Source organism: Rhinoderma darwinii, chromosome 2, assembly GCF_050947455.1.
Source record: "Rhinoderma darwinii isolate aRhiDar2 chromosome 2, aRhiDar2.hap1, whole genome shotgun sequence".
Classification (NCBI taxonomy): Eukaryota; Metazoa; Chordata; class Amphibia; order Anura; family Rhinodermatidae; genus Rhinoderma; species Rhinoderma darwinii.
This window is the reverse complement of record NC_134688.1, coordinates 315,725,763-315,742,597: the sequence shown is the minus strand read 5'-3', so window position 1 is coordinate 315,742,597 and position 16,835 is coordinate 315,725,763. Positions and strand designations below refer to the sequence as shown.

Genomic DNA, 16,835 nt, shown 5'->3' with positions numbered 1-16,835 from the left:
CTGAACAAGACAGCAGCGTCACAGCTCCTGTATGTGTCGGGAGGACGGCCGAAACGGCCGTTACTCCTGAGACGTACTATTACGGCATGGAGCGCGAACGATACAGCTGCCATGACGTAATAGTAGGTCAAGGAGCGGGAAGGGGTTAATAAAATCTGTAAAAAGATAATAAAATCAGCAAAAATACAAAATGAAAGGCAGGTGGCCAAGGATAGTAAAACAAATCCTAAAATATTCTTCAAGCATATAAATGCAAAAAAGCCAAGGTCTGAACATGTAAGACCCTTAGATAGTGGTAATGGGCAGTTGGTCACAGGGTGTCAAGAGAAGGCAGAGTTACTAAATGGGTTCTACCGCTCTGTATATACAACAGAAGAAGGAGCAGCTGATGTAGCCGCTGCCAGTGCTGTTAATATATCAGTTGATATACTGAATTGGATGAATGTAGATATGGTGCAAGCTAAATTAAATAAAATAAATGTACACAAGGCCCCGGGACCAGATGGGTTACACCCTAGAGTTCTTAAGGAGCTTAGTTCAGATATTTCAGTCCCCCTCTTCATAATATTTAGAGAGTCTCTCATGACTGGTATAGTGCCAAGGGACTGGCGCAGGGCAAATGTGGTGCCTATTTTCAAAAAGGGCTCTAGGTCTTCGCCGGGTAATTATAGACCAGTAAGCTTAACATCAATTGTGGGGAAAATGTTTGAGAGGCTATTGAGGGACTATATACAGAATTATGTGACAATAAATAGTATTATAAGTGACAGCCAGCACGGTTTTACAAAGGACAGAAGCTGTCAAACCAACCTGATTTGTTTTTATGAAGAGGTAAGCAGAAGCCTAGACAGAGGAGCCGCTGTGGATATAGTGTTTTTGGACTTTGCAAAGGCATTTGACACTGTCCCCCATAGACGTCTAATGGGTAAATCAAGGACAATAGGTTTAGAAAGTATAGTTTGTAATTGGATTGAGAATTGGTTTAAGGACCGTAACCAGAGAGTTGTGGTCAATGATTCCTACTCTGAATGGTCCCCAGTTATATGTGGTGTACCCCAGGGTTCAGTGCTGGGACCACTATTATTCAACTTATTTACTAATGATATAGAGGATGGGATTAATAGCACTATTTCTATTTTTGAAGATGACACCAAGCTATGCAATATAGTTCAGACTATGGAAGATGTTTGTGAATTGCAGGCAGATTTAAACAAACTAAGTGTTTGGGCTTCCACTTGGCAAATGAAGTTTAATGTAGATAAATGTAAAGTCATGCACCTGGGTACGAACAACCTGCATGCATCATATGTCCTAGGGGGAGCTACACTGGCGGATTCACTTGTTGAGAAGGATCTGGGTGTACTTGTAAATCATAAACTAAATAACAGCATGCAGTGTTAATCAGCTGCTTCAAAGGCCAGCAAAATATTGTCGTGTATCAAAAGAGGCATGGACTCGCAGGACAGGGATGTAATATTACCACTTTACAAAGCATTAGTGAGGCCTCATCTAGAATATGCAGTCCAGTTCTGGGCTCCAGTTCATAGAAAGGATGCCATGGAGTACGAAAAAAATACAAAGAAGAGCAACGAAGCTAATAAGGGGCATTTAGAATCTAAGTTATGAGGAAAGATTAAAAGAACTAAACCTATTTAGCCTTGAGAAAAGACGACTAAGGGGGGACATGATTAACTTATATAAATATATGAATGTCACATACAAAAAATATGGTGAAATCCTGTTCCATGTAAAACCCCCTCAAAAAACAAGGGGGCACTCCCTCCGTCTGGAAAAAGAAAGGTTCAACCTGCAGAGGCAACAAGCCTTCTTTACTGTGAGAACGGTGAATTTATGGAATAGCCTACCGCAGGAGCTGGTCACAGCAGGGACAGTAGATGGCTTTAAAAAAGGCTTAGATAATTTCCTAGAACAAAAAAATATTAGCTCCTATGTGTAGAAATTTTTTACTTCCCCTTTCCCATCCCACTTCCCCTTTCCCATCCCTTGGTTGAACTTGATGGACATGTGTCTTTTTTCAACCGTACAAACTATGTAACTATGTAACTGCTGGGTATAGTGGTCCGACAACCTTGATTCTACAGGCAGGCTTAATGAAACCGATTAACACCCTTCCCGACATTTTTCGTAAGGATATGTCATGGAAAGCTAGTGCTTCCCGCATTTTTCCGTATCCATACAACAAATGGATGACGAGGGCTCAGAAGCTGAATGTTACATCTAACACCCTGGGGTAATGACGGGGACTGAAGTTACCTTCGATCCTCGACATTAACCCCTTAAATGCAGCAGTCAAAATCGAACACTGCATTTAAGAGGTTTGCAGCTCATCGGCACCCCAGCAATGAAATTGCCGGTGTTCCGGTGGCTGCAATGGCAACCGGAGGCCTAATACTGGCCTCCCGGTCTGCCTAGTATGGAAGCAGTTTAGGCCCCACCCAGAGGCGGGCCTAAATGGCTTCCGTAGCCACCGGCAAGATGGCGCCGACTCAGGAGCTGAGCCGGCGTCATCAGTGGTGGATGTCCATTGTAACATACAGCTGACATCCACCACTGCACCAATACTTTGCACCAATCGCAGCGCATTCATTTATGGAAAAGACCTGTGGGGTGAAAATACTCACTACAGCCCTTAATAGATGCCTTGAAGGGTGTAGTTTCCAAACTTGGCTTCTAAGGTGTTTATTTTATTATTTCACATCAAAACCTCTGCAATCGTGAACCATTACGTTGTAAATCGACAAATTAGGTCTCAATTTCACATGGTACTTGTAATGGCAGGAAGGAGGTGAAGGGAAAGTGAGCCCTAATCTACCCACCGCCCTGTCCCTGCCTACTTGCAACGACCCGCCCTAGGCAACGGGGTACAACTGGGCGGCGGTCCCTACGCTGTCTAAGTGCACGGGAGAACAAACAGGGAACACGCAAGGGAAGGGGCAGTAGCCCACGGAACGCCGCGAGGAAACGGAGCGGCGAACGAGTAGTCAGGACCAGGATGAAGTGGAGTATACCAACGTGAGCACGGAGAAGGAAGCAAGCCAGGGGCAAAGCGAAGCAGGTTAAGTGGAACTGCAGCAAGGCAGAAGCACGGCAGAAGCAGGCTGGAGCAAGCAGCAGTGGGGACAGGAATCCAGAAGAATTACAAGCACTGAGGAAAAAAACACGGCAGGTAATAATGGACAGGGGGCGGAGCTAACTCCGACTGACCAGGCCGCGATAGGCTCTCCCACTCCTGAGCCTGCCACCCTGGTTGGTGGGAGCCGGTATCAGTCTAAGAGGTCTTGCCTCAGGTGTGGATTGATTAATCCCAGGAGTATACCTAGACGTAGTACCTGGCAGATCCCTAACAGTACTCCCCCTTTTATGAGGGGCCACCGGACCCTTACTAAGAGGACCCGGTTTAGTAGGGAAGAGAAGGTGGAACCTCCTGATCAATACCCCAGCGTGAACATCACGAGCAGGTACCCAAGTCCTCTCCTCCGGCCCGTATCCTCTCCAATGGACCAGGTACTGGAGGGAGCCCTGGACCATCCTACTGTCCATAATCTTGGCCACCTCGAATTCCACCCCCCAGGGGTGAGAACGGGAACAGGAGGTTTCCTCGAGGGGGACCAGGACGGGGAGCAGCGTTTAAGGAGGGAGGCATGGAAGACGTCATGTATGCGAAAGGATGGGGGCAGCTCCAGACGGAAGGATACAGGGTTGAGGACTTCAATGATCTTATAAGGTCCAATAAATCGGGGAGCAAACTTCCTGGACGGGACCTCAAGGCGCAAGTTCCTGGACGACAACCAGACCAAATCCCCGACGACAAACCGGGGGTTAGCAGAACGTCTACTATCAGCCTGAATCTTTTGTGCGCTCTGGGACGCCTCTAGGTTCTTCTGAACCTGGGCCCAGACTGTGCACAGTTCCCGATGAACATCCTCTACCTCAGGATTATTGGAACAACCAGGGGAAATGGAGGAGAACCTTGGGTTAAACCCGAAATTACAGAAAAACGGGGAGATACCCTGACGAGTTACTGACCCGGTTAATCAGGGAAAATTCAGCAAGGGGAAGGAATGAGACCCAATCGAATTGACAGTCAGAGATGAAACACCTTAAATATTGTTCCAGGGATTGGTTAGTCCTTTCCGTTTGGCCATTAGTTTCGGGATGGAAGGCGGAGGAGAAGGACAGATCAATCTCCAACTTTTTACAAAAAGCTCTCCAAAATAAGGAAACAAATTGTACCCCTCTGTCAGAAACTATATTGACTGGGGCCCCATGGAGACGCAGGATGTGTTTCACAATCAAAGAAGCTAACGTCTTGTCGTTAGGTAGCTTATTAAGGTGCACAAAGGGGCACATCTTGCTGAAGCGGTCTACTACCACCCACACCACCGACTTGCCCTGAGATGGGGGCAAATCGGTTATAAAATCCATGGAGATATGGGTCCAAGGTCTCTGGGGAATGGGCAAGGAACGTAGTAGGCCCGCAGGTCGGGACCTAGGGGTTTTGGACCTGGCGCAAACCTCACAAGCGGCGACGTAAGCCCTAACGTCTTTAGGCAACCCAGGCCACCAATAGTTTCTGGTAATGAGGTGTTTGGTGCCCAAGATGCCAGGATGACCAGATAGAGCGGAGTCATGGTTTTCCCTGAGTACCCTTAGCCGGTATTGAAGGGGAACAAACAGTTTGTCCCCAGGGACGTTCCCGGGAGCTGAACCCTGATCAGCCGCGATATCAGAAGCTAAATCAGAATCCGTGGCAGAAACGATTATACCAGGGGGTAAAATACAAGCAGGATCCTTCTCGGAAGGAGGATTGGCCATGAAACTACGTGACAGAGCATCAGCCTTAATATTCTTGGACCCAGCCCTATAGGTAACCAAGAAATTAAATCTGGTAAAGAATAGTGCCCACGAGCTTGTCTAGGATTAAGCCTCCGGGCCGATTCTAGGAAAACCAGATTCTTGTGATCCGTAAGGACCGTTACCTGGTGTCTGGCCCCCTCCAGGAAGTGCCGCCACTCTTCAAAAGCCCATTTAATGGCTAGAAGTTCGCGGTTGCCAATGTCATAGTTACTCTCCGTGGGCGAAAACTTCCTAGAGAAGTAAGCACAGGGGCGGAGATGGGTGAGGGAGCTGGTACCCTGGGACAAGACGGCCCCCACTCCCACCTCGGATGCGTCAACCTCCACAATAAATGGCTCCTCTTGGTTGGGCTGAATCAGCACGGGGGCCGAGATAAAGCACTTCTTGAGGGTCTCAAAGGCCTGGACAGCCTCAGGAGGCCAATGGAGGACATCAGCACCCTTGCGAGTAAGGTCCGTAAGAGGCTTAGCGACGACCGAGAAGTTGGCAATAAATCTCCTGTAATAGTTGGTGAACCCTAAAAAACACTGTAACGCCTTAAGGGAGGCAGGTTGGACCCATTCCGCCACAGCCTGAACCTTGGCAGGGTCCATGCGGAATTCATGAGGAGTGAGGATTTGCCCTAAAAATGGTATCTCCTGTACCCCAAAGACGCATTTTTCAGTCTTAGCAAACAGATTATTCTCCCGAAGGACCTGGAGCACCTTCCTGACATGCTCCACGTGGGAGGACCAGTCCTTGGAAAACACCAGTATGTCATCAAGGTACACAACAAGAAAATTACCCAGGTAATCTCTCAGGATTTCATTAATAAAATTCTGGAAGACAGCAGGGGCATTACACAACCCAAAGGGCATGACCAGGTATTCGAAATGACCTTCGGGTGTGTTGAACGCAGTTTTCCACTCATCCCCCTCTTTGATGCGGATAAGGTTATATGCCCCCCGTAGATCGAACTTAGAAAACCATTGGGCTCCCTGAACCTGATTAAAAAGATCCGGAATCAAAGGAAGTGGGTACTGGTTCCTTACGGTGACCTTATTCAGGTTACGATAATCAATGCACGGCCTAAGACCACCATCCTTCTTCCCCACGAAGAAGAAGCCAGCACCTACCGGAGAGGTAGAGGGGCGAATATAACCCTTGGCCAGGCATTCTTGGATATAATCCCTCATAGCTTCACGTTCAGGACATGAAAGATTAAATATCCTACCCTTAGGAAGCTTGGCACCAGGCACCAAATCGATGGCGCAATCGTAATCTCTATGGGGGGGCAACACCTCGGAGGCCTCCTTAGAAAACACATCGGCGAAGTCCTGAACAAACTCAGGAAGCGTGTTTACCTCCTCCCGGGGAGAAATAGAGTTAACAGAAAGACATGACATCAGACATTCACTACCCCATTTGGTGAGATCCCCAGTATTCCAATCAAACGTGGGATTATGCAACTGCAACCAGGGAAGACCTAATACCAGATCAGACGATAATCCCTGCATCACCAGTACAGAGCACTGCTCCAAATGCATGGAGCCAACCAGGAGTTCAAAAACAGGAGTATGCTGAGTAAAATAACCATTAGCAAGGGGAGTGGAGTCGATACCTACTACAGGGATAGGATAAGGTAAATCAATAAAAGGCATTTTTAGAGACATAGCAAATTCCACAGACATGATATTAGCAGATGAGCCAGAATCCACGAAAGCACTGCCCGTGGCAGACCGGCCAGCAAACGAGACCTGAAAGGGAAGCAAAATTTTATTGCGTTTCACATTAACGGGAAATACCTGTGCGCCCAAGTGACCTCCCCGATGATCACTTAGGCGCGGAAGTTTTCCGGCTTTTTATTCTTGCGCCTGCGACAGGTGTTCAGTAGATGCTTGTCGTCCCCACAGTAGAAGCAGAGACCATTCATTCTGCGAAACTCCCTACGTTGTCGAGGGGACATGGAGGCCCCGAGTTGCATAGGTACCTCCGAGTCCTCCGTGGAGGGGCGAGGAGACGGGACCTCGGGGGGGATCGCAGAAAAGTCAGAGGGGAGCACATTGAAACGTTCAAGCTGACGTTCCCTGAGACGTCGGTCAAGTCGTACTGCTAGGGCCATAACCTGGTCAAGGGAGTAAGAAGAGGGGTAGCTAACCAGCAGATCCTTCAGGGTGTCAGATAATCCTAACCTAAACTGGCACCTTAGGGCTGGATCGTTCCACCGAGAAGCTACGCACCACTTTCTAAAATCAGAACAGTATTCCTCAACCGGTCTCCTACCCTGACGTAAGATCACCAGCTGACTCTCGGCTAAAGCAGTCCTGTCAGTCTCGTCGTAAATGAGTCCGAGGGCAGAGAAAAAACGATCAACAGAGGAAAGTTCAGGGGCGTCAGGAGCCAAGGAGAAGGCCCACTCTTGGGGCCCTTCCAGGAGTCTGGATATGATGATACCCACCCGCTGGTTCTCGGAACCTGAGGAGTGGGGTTTTAGGCGGAAATACAGTCTGCAACTCTCCCGGAAGGAGAGAAACGTCTTACGGTCCCCTGAAAACCGGTCAGGTAACTTGAGGTCGGGTTCTAGAGGTGAGGTGAGGGGTACTACTAAGGCAGCGTCACCCTGGATGACCCTCTGGGCTAGGGCCTGGACCTGTAGGGAGAGGCCCTCCATCTGCTGGGTCAGGGTCTCAAGGGGGTCCATGATAGCGTCAGCGTAGGAGAAATGGTAGACTAGGTATGGGCTTGTAATTATGGGTAGGTTCCGCTGTACTGATACCTTAGGGTCTTTGCAAAAGCGACATGGTGCCAAGAAATCAATCCAGCAAAATCTGTGCTCCAAAAGCCAAATGGCGCTCCTTCTCTTCTCATTCTTGCCGTGAGCCCAAACAGCAGTTTATGACCACATGTGGGGGGGGGGGGGGGGATATTTTTCTGTACTCCAGAGAAGTTGCTTTACAAATATTATAGGGCTTTTTCTTCTTTATTTCTTGTAGACATTGTTTGTTTTTTTTACCTAAAACTACATCTTATTGGAGAAAATGAACATTTTTCATTTTCACGTTCAAATTCTAATAAAATCTATGAAACACCTGTGGGGTCAAAATGCTCACTACACCCCTAGATGAATTCCTTGTGGGTGTAGATTCCAAAATGGGCTCATTTTTGGGGTGTTTCCTTTATTTTGGCATCACAAGAGCACTTGATTTCTTTGGCTTTTTTTTACCATAAGCTTCTCCATAGCACTGTAAAACACCAGAAAAAAATTATTGACTGTACAAGGTCACACTAAATAAAAATCTCCACCAAAACCGAAATAAACACCGATGTTACATTTTTAAAAAAATGCTGCCGTTTTAAGGAGGAGTTTTTTTTCCTTTATGCATTTTTGAAACACTGGAAGAAAAAAAATCTGTGTAAGGGAAGCTCTAGAAAAAGAATGCCACCCATGGGAGAGTTGCAAGACAAAAACAACTGCTAATCAAGAGAAACATTAACCCCTTGGCGACATGTCACATACATGTACGTGGCAGCCAGCCGCCAAGGGGAAGTATGGAGCAGACACACTAGCTGAGCGTGCTCCATACTGGAGCAGTTGTCGGCTGTATGTTACAGCAAACACCTCACTGCAACGGGCAAAAATCGAAGATCACTTCGATTCAACCTGTTTACTTAGATGCTGTGATCAATAGCTACTGCGGCAGCTAAGCAGCTTAGAAAAAGGGGATGAGGAGCAATGTTTTAGTTGAAAAGTGCAACTTGAATGTCACGTGTATCTGAGAGATTTTCACTTAAAGGGAACGTGTCCCCTGTTTGATTATAGCGGGGGTCATGCATGTGTACTACTTCTTTAATCATTCTCTATCGGGCTGATGGAGATGGCTGAGCGCTGTACTGCGCTATTTCTAATAGAAAATAGAAGGCACAGTAGTGTGCATGTGTCCACCGCTCCATTCAAACAGTGGGGGGGGGGGGGGGGTGCACCGGATTATAGTACTAGTGATCGCCGGGAGTCCCATCGGTTGGACCCACATTGAACATAAACTTATTACCTATCCTGTGGACGTAATAAAAATATTTTTTGGAGACAACTCCCTTAAGGTTTTAAAAGTGTTGATGAGGGAGAGTGATTTGGGTAGCATTTATCATTGTGGTGGTAATAGCACCCATCTTGGTGGTAGCAATGGTAGCTGTATCTGTCATGATAGTAGATCTAATGATGTCTTTGCTTATTGAGAGTTGTAACAGTTTAATTTTTTTGCTAACAATTGTTATTGGAGCAATGTATCATTAAATGCCCCTATATTTTCTTTTAGGTGAAGAGTGGGTGTCTGTGAACAAAGAGCCTAGCATTTCCACTCATTACAAAATTACAAATCTGAATACTGGTGATAAAATTTTGGTACGTGTCAAAGCCATTAGCAAAGCTGGATGCAGTGACCCAACAGCTCTGGAACATGACATTCTGATTCGTGAAATAGTAGGTAAGACAATTTGTATATTGTTATGTTTGGAGACTCACTGTTTGATGGAGATTTTTACACTTCTCATAACATTATCTCCTATTTCTTGGCATAGGAGTTTTCATTAAACTTTTTATTTTTTTCAAAGATTTTATATAAAGTGGATCTACAGTAACTGCCATAAAACATAGTTTTGTTGTAAACTAATGGTTTACCTGATTTTTATAGATTTTGGCTTGGGCTACACAGACTTTTTGTAGTGTTTCCAAGTGATTTTAACTATTAACAAACTAAAGTGACAGCTGCAGTTCATAGGAATCCATTGAGTTGTATGTAATCTTGTGGAGTGCAGCGATCACTAAATAGTTTAAGTCAATCAGAAGTGCTACAAAAAATCTCTGTGTAGCTCAGGCCTAAACTTCCAGGCTGTCAAAAATCGGACACTGCATTGAAATCATGTGGGGTATCGGGGAGAGGGATGGAGAGAGGAGAAAGCAGGCACTATGCATTTCTATAAAGCTTGCGTCACTTAGTCCTAAAAATGACTGCTGAAGATTGGCTACTTATTTATTTATTTCAGTTACTTATATAGCGCCAACATATTACGCAGCGCTGTACAGAGGTCCTCTTTTTTACTTCCTTGGCTCAGCTAAAAGAAGTATAAGAGATCAGGAGCATAACTGTAACACACTGCTATTGTTAAAGTCTGCAGTTCAGTGAAATCATAGTAGAAAACTTAACACTAATAAAACATCAATGCTGTGTTTGTAAAGTTCTGAATACGGAGCTAAAGTTAGTCCTCTAACTCACACAGGACACATGTTCTTTGCTTGTTTTTCAAATATGCATCCCGTATGCGACCTTCTGTATCAGTAATTCATTTTCAGCATAAGCGTATGTTCACACGTGCACGTCCGTTACGGCTGAAATTACGGAGCTGTTTTCAGGCGAAAACAGCTCCTGAATTTCAGACGTAATGGCAAGTGCAGGCGTTTTTCGCAGCGTCAATTACGGACGTAATTGGAGCTGTTTTTCAATGGAGTCAATGGAAAACGGCTCCAATTACGTCCCAAGAAGTGACAGGCACTTCTTTGACGCGGGCATCTTTTTTACGCGCTGTCTTTTGACAGCGGCGCGTAAAAAAAATGACCGTCTGCACAGTACATCGTAAAACCCATTCAAATGAATGGGCAGATGTTTGCCAACGCTTTCAAGCAGTATTTTCGGCCGTAATTCCAGGCGTAAAACGCCTGAATTACGTCCGTAAATAGTGCGTGTGGACATACCCTAAATGTTAACTTATTTATGTCTGCATTTGGGGATGGGAAATTGCAGAATGTATTGCAGTTGAACTGACCCCCACATCTTTAACCCCTTCTCGACATTTGTCGTAGGTATACGTCATGTCAAGCCAGTGCTTCCCGCAATTTGTCATACACTTACGATAAATGGATGGCACTGGCTCAGTGCCATCATCCCTGGGTGTCAGCTGCATGTTACAGCTGACACCCTGCTGTAATGGCGGGGACCGAAATTAGCTCTGATCCCTTCCATTAACCCGTTAAATGCAGCAGTCAAAAGCGATCGCTGCATTTAAGGAGTTTGTAGCTCATCAGCACCCCAGCAATGAAATTGCTGGGGTGCCGGTGGCTGCAATGGCAACCGGGGGTCTAATACTGGCCTCCTGGTCTGCCTAGTATGGAAGCCTTCCAGGCCCCACCCGGAGGCGGGTCCTGAAAGGTTTCCGTAGCCGACGGTAAGATTGCGCCGGCTCAGAAGCTGAGCCGGTGTCATCAGCGGTGGATGTCAGCTGTATTGTACAGCTGTCCTCCACCTGTAACGGCAGGAACCGGAGCTGGCTCCGATCCCTGCCTTTAAACCCTTAGATGCAGCGATCGAATGCGATCACTGCATCTTAGAGGTTCGCAGCAAATTGTCAGCCCTGCATGCGATAGCAGGGCTGCCGACTGCTGCTATGGCAACAGGAGGCCTAACGATGGCCTCCTGCTCTGCTATTACGGAAGACAATCAGGCCCCACCCAGAGGCGAAGCCTAATCGGCTTGCTGTCAGTGAATGACTGACAGATCTAATACATTGCACTACATAGGTAGTGCAATATATAAAAAAAAAGAAATCAGACAGTTGGACCTTCAAGTCCCCTAGTGGGACTAGAAAAAAAGTGTCAAAATAATAAACTAATAAATAATAAAATATAATAAACATTTCAAGTAATTAAATAAAACATTTTCCCCTATCAATCCTTTATTATTGAAAAAAATAAATAAACCATACATATTTGGTATCACCGCGACCTTAACGGCGTGAACGATAAAAATATTATGTTATTTATTCCACGTGGAGAACGGCATAAAAAACCCATTAAAAACAATGCCAGAATTTCTGTTTTTTGGTCATTTTTTGGTCACTTTGCCCTTACAAAAATTGGAATAAAATATGATCAAAAAGTCGCATGTATCCAAAAATGGCACCTATAAAACCTATAGCTCGTCTTGCAAAAAACAAGCCCCCATACAGCTCAGTCGCTGAAAAAATGCAAAAGTTATGGTTCAGAAAATATACATTCTTTTTGCAAAAGTAATTTTATTGTGCAAAAAGTTGTAAAATATAAAAAAGTACTATAAATTTGGTATCGCCGGAATCCTACTGACCCGCAGAATAAAGCTAACATGTAATTTATAATGCATGGTGAACGCTGTATAAAAAAAAGCCTAAATAACAATGCCAGAATTGCTGGACACCTTGCCTCCCAAAAAATAGGATAAAAAGTGATCAAAAAGTCACATATACCCCAAATGGTACCAATAATAACTACAGCTCGTCCCGCAAAAAAAACAGCTCTCATACCACTACATCTATGAAAAAATTTAATTATCTAAAGCTCCAATCAATCAGGAAATTAAAAATATGCAGTTGTGCCGGCCCGAGGGGATTATTTCTTCTATTTCAAGAGGCAATTTATTAAGGCCCTAAAATTAGGGAACAAGGAAGGGTAGGGCCCAAACATGTCTGCTGGAAACGAGGGTGCCCGTATTATACCAGGACAACAATTTCCCAGGACAATACTGAGAAGGGGGCGGGGGAGGTGATTCCCCTAATGGATGTTCTGTCCTCACCTGGTACCACCTCTCCTGTTAGCTGGTCACCAGGGAGGGATGTCGCTGGTGACAGATGGCTCCCGGGTGGATGTTCCGGCGTATTCAGCAGACGGAAGTGAGCCGCAAGAGGAGTGGCCCAAAAATCTAGGCCACAAACTCAAAACCATGCTAGCAGCCAAAATGGACTCACAGGACGCCTCTCTTGAATCTCTGGAACCGGGACATGGTGATTCTACCCTTGTGGGACAATGGATTGGCAGGATTCCCCCAGATTTGGTCCTTGGCTAGGAGTACTGGGAAAAAATGCGTCCTCTCAGTGCAGCGTTAGGCCACGCCCCCGAGGTCTTACCTTTCATTGTAATCCTGCCTGTGATGATGATGATGATGATGATGATAATAAGTTGACTGCTGAGAAGTGACCTATACAGAAAAGGAAGTGTCATTCAAACTTATATTAGAGCAGAATAAGCATCACACCCTATTTAATGAAAAAGTATACATTTTATTGTTCGATGATTAAAAAATATATATATGCACATACATGAGTGATCATAGAAAAAATGATCATACAAAGAGGATGAGTCACAATGTTGTTAACCAGACCCAGCACAGCCAAACACTATACTCAACAGGAAGAAAATAGTATGAACCAATGCCAAAATATACTAATAATATGCAGATTCCTCTCCTGCAAATATAAAGTTGACATTGTGTATAAATAGTTGCTTACCCATAAGTGCTGTTATACTAGCTGACTGGTGCCCTCCCAAAGTCAGTCTATGGTGAGGCTCAGTGGTGAGTGTGAAAACTGCAAGATTTTAGGTTTATTTTATAATATAGATCATATAGAAAAAATGGGAAGTTGACGGGCCGCATTACTTTCAAATTTGATACAATACAAAATTATTGTTAATCAATTAGTTATTTGAACTACTATAACACTATATTACTAGAATAATAATACTACATTACTATAATAATAGCGCTAGGTTAAAAATTTGAGATATTTCTCCACGTGCTTATTTCAACAATCCAGCTTTCCAGTTTAAGTGTCGCTAAATGCAGTCCGGCGGCTCAGTTAGCACACATGTCAAGATTGGGCAGCCCCTTTTTAAATAGTGCCACAGTGCCCTCTGTGGATGCTGCCACAGTGCCCTCTGTGGATAATGCAACACACCCCTAGATAAGGCCACAGTGCCCTCTGTAGATAAGGCCACAGTGCCCTCTGTAGATAAGGCCACAGTGCCCTCTGTAGATAAGGCCACAGTGCCCTCTGTAGATAATGCAACACACCCCTAGATAATGCCAGTGTCCTCTTCAGATACTGTCGCACACCCACTTATAGATAACGCCACAGTGCCCTTTGTAGAGGCTGCCACAGTGCCCTCTGTAGAGGCTGCCACAGTGCCCTCTGTAGAGGCTGCCACAGTGCCCTCTGTAGAGGCTGCCAAAGTGCCCTCTGTAGAGGCTGCCAAAGTGCCCTCTGTAGAGGCTGCCAAAGTGCCCTCTGTAGAGGCTGCCAAAGTGTCCTCTGTAGAAGCTGCCAAAGTGCCCTCTGTAGAGGCTGCCAAAGTGGCCTCTGCAGAGGCTGCCCCAGTGCCCTCTGTAAAGGCTGCCCCAGTGCCCTCTGTAGAGGCTGTCCCAGTGCCCTCTGTAGAGGCTGCCCCAGTGCCCTCTGTAGAGGCTGCCCCAGTGCCCTCTGTAGAGGCTGCCCCAGTGATGTCAGGGGCTTGCCCAGAGCTGGAGTCCCAGGCAGAGCGCTAGTAGGCTCTTCCTGGGACTCCAGCTGTGCTCCTGACATCACTGGGACTCCTGCTCTGGGGAAGCCCCTGACATAATTGTCGATGTATGGACAGCGATGTCAGAGGCTTCCCCAGAGTCCCGGAGCAGAGCCGATAATAGCGCTCTGCCCGGGACTCCGCTCTGGGGAAGACCCTGACACACTGTCCATATATGGGCAGCGATGTCAGGGAATTCCACAGAGTCCCGGAGCAGAGCCGACACCAGCGCTCTGCTCGGGACTCCGGCTCTGGGGAAGCCCCAGACATCACTGTTCATATGTGGACAGCGATATCAGGGTATTCCACAGAGTCCAGGAGCAGAGCCGACACCAGCGCTCTGCTCCGCTCTGGGCAAGACCCTGACACACTGTCCATATATGGGCAGCGATGTCAGGGAATTCCACAGAGTCCCGGAGCAGAGCCTGTACTAGCGCTCTGCCCGGGACTCCGGCTCTGGGGAAGCCTCAGACATCGCTGTTCATATGTGGACAGCGATGTCAGGGAATTCCACAGAGTCCCGGAGCAGAGCCGACACCAGCGCTCTGCTCGGGACTCCGGCTCTGGGGAAGCCCCAGACATCGCTGTTCATGTGTGGACAGCGATGTCAGGGAATTCCAGAGTCTCGGAGCAGAGCCGATACTAGCGGCTCTGTGTCCCGCGGGCCGCAGATGACAGCCCCAGGGGCCGCATGCGGCCCGCGGGCCGCGTGCTTGAGACCCCTGATATAGATAGGGACAAAGAAAATTGAAAAAAATGTCCTAAATCTGTTTAACTGCTTGACGCCTATGCTCATCATGAGCGGTTGGATGTTACTGCATTATGATGAGCATAGATGTCATGCTAATTAATTGCGCAGACACAAGTTTTTTCGCACGATCAGGCAGCCCTGCTCTAACGGCTGAGATCAAAGAAACCTCTGATCTCTGCCGTTAACTCCTTCAATGCCTCGATCAAAGCTGATCGCGTCATTCACAGGAAAATGAGAAGAGGGAACTCACTTTGATCACGTCATGGGAAATCCCTGTGACGGGATGGAGGGACATGCCTTCTATGGGCAGACAGCCCAGGGTCCATTGACAGACCCCAGGGCTTTCTGACCATATTTCCTGTTGTTAGGGCATAATTAGGTATGCCCTAACAACTGGCTGTGTACTATCAGTACGCAGGCTAATGTACTGGCATATAGATATATGTCAGTCCATTAAAATTGAAAGTTCTCCTGCGATTAAAATGTTACATTAATAATAAAGTAATGTTAAATTTAAAAAAATCTGTAAATTTGACACACAAATGCACATTTTTTACAATAGATAAACTTTATTGGATGTGAGTCCCAAAACATAAAATAATATACACATATTTGCTATTGTCACTACTGTAACAAAAAATTTATAGCATCATTTATAATTGGTGTAAGCTGTAAAAAAATGTAACTGCCGTGGAACTGTTTTTATTCTACATTTTTGCCAAAATAAAAATGTATATAAATTAAACTATAATGTAAATGTACCAAAAAATGGCACCTACATAAAGTACAATATGTTCCACAAAAATCTCATACAACTTTGTTGAATAAAAAAGAAAAGTTATGAGCACCAGGATGCAAAGAGGAAAAAAATTGTTCTGTCCTAGGCCAAATTTGGCCCGGTCCTTAAGATGTTAACATAAAAATTTGATTTAAACATGAGGTCATTCTCTGATGACACATTCCCTTTAAGCTGTGCAGAAATTAAGGCACTTGTTTTTAACATATGTATTTTATTTATTTTACTTTCTTGAATGTTGTGTTGCTGCACTTTATTATTGACTCTTTCTGCTAATGTTATACAGATTTATTATTATAATGTATTTTAAATACATATACCATGACATACAATTAGCAAGTACAGTAACATTGTAGTTTGAGGTACATATATGTTGTAGACATCTCATATATTATGTCACACCACCTGCGCAAACATTTTACTGCTGGTTATATATGGCCTGTTTTTAAAAGGACAAACTATAAACGGGTATCGAATTTGAAGCACAGCTGTTAACTTGGTGTGTATGTGTCCATCCTGCTGACCATGATTAATTCTAAAATTAGAGATAGGCTTTACACAACACATCTTGGTATTCTATGTGTACTTATGTGGTTTCAATAATAAAAAAAATTATAAAGTAAATCTTTCGGTCTATATCTACCCAAAAAAGGGAGTGAGAGGTGAAAATAATAAATCATTAGTAAAAACATGAATGTCTTCCCACCACACCCAAAAAAAGTGGGTGCACAAATAGTGCCCATGGTGATACCCTTTGATTGGTCATATTTACCATCAAAGATAAAGTGATTGTGAGTGAGCAAAAAATTCAAAACTGAAATGACAAACTTATTGTGTACACAGAACTGAGTACCTTTTTAGTGTCTATAAAATGTTCAATGGCAATTAGGCCAAAATCATGAGGAATATTAGTGTAAAGTGACTTTACATGAAGACATGCGACTAAAGTGGGTTTTCATAGATTTTGTGCAGCCTGGTGATAGTGACCTTGGTATCTTTTAAAAAAGAAGGAAGAGTAACAACGAAAGGTGATAGTATTTCATTCACATAGGTGCTAATACCATGAGTTAACCCCT

At 45.1% G+C, this 16,835-nt stretch overlaps 1 long non-coding RNA gene across 1 annotated transcript in view; it reads left to right on the top strand.

Annotated features, from left to right (window-relative positions):
- LOC142741233 (uncharacterized) overlaps positions 1 to 16,835 on the top strand; it is a 48,261-nt gene that overhangs the window by 21,434 nt on the left and 9,992 nt on the right. The window contains exon 2 of the long non-coding RNA XR_012881039.1: positions 9,171 to 9,338. This is a non-coding gene — a long non-coding RNA (uncharacterized LOC142741233). The remainder of the gene's footprint in view (positions 1 to 9,170; positions 9,339 to 16,835) is intronic.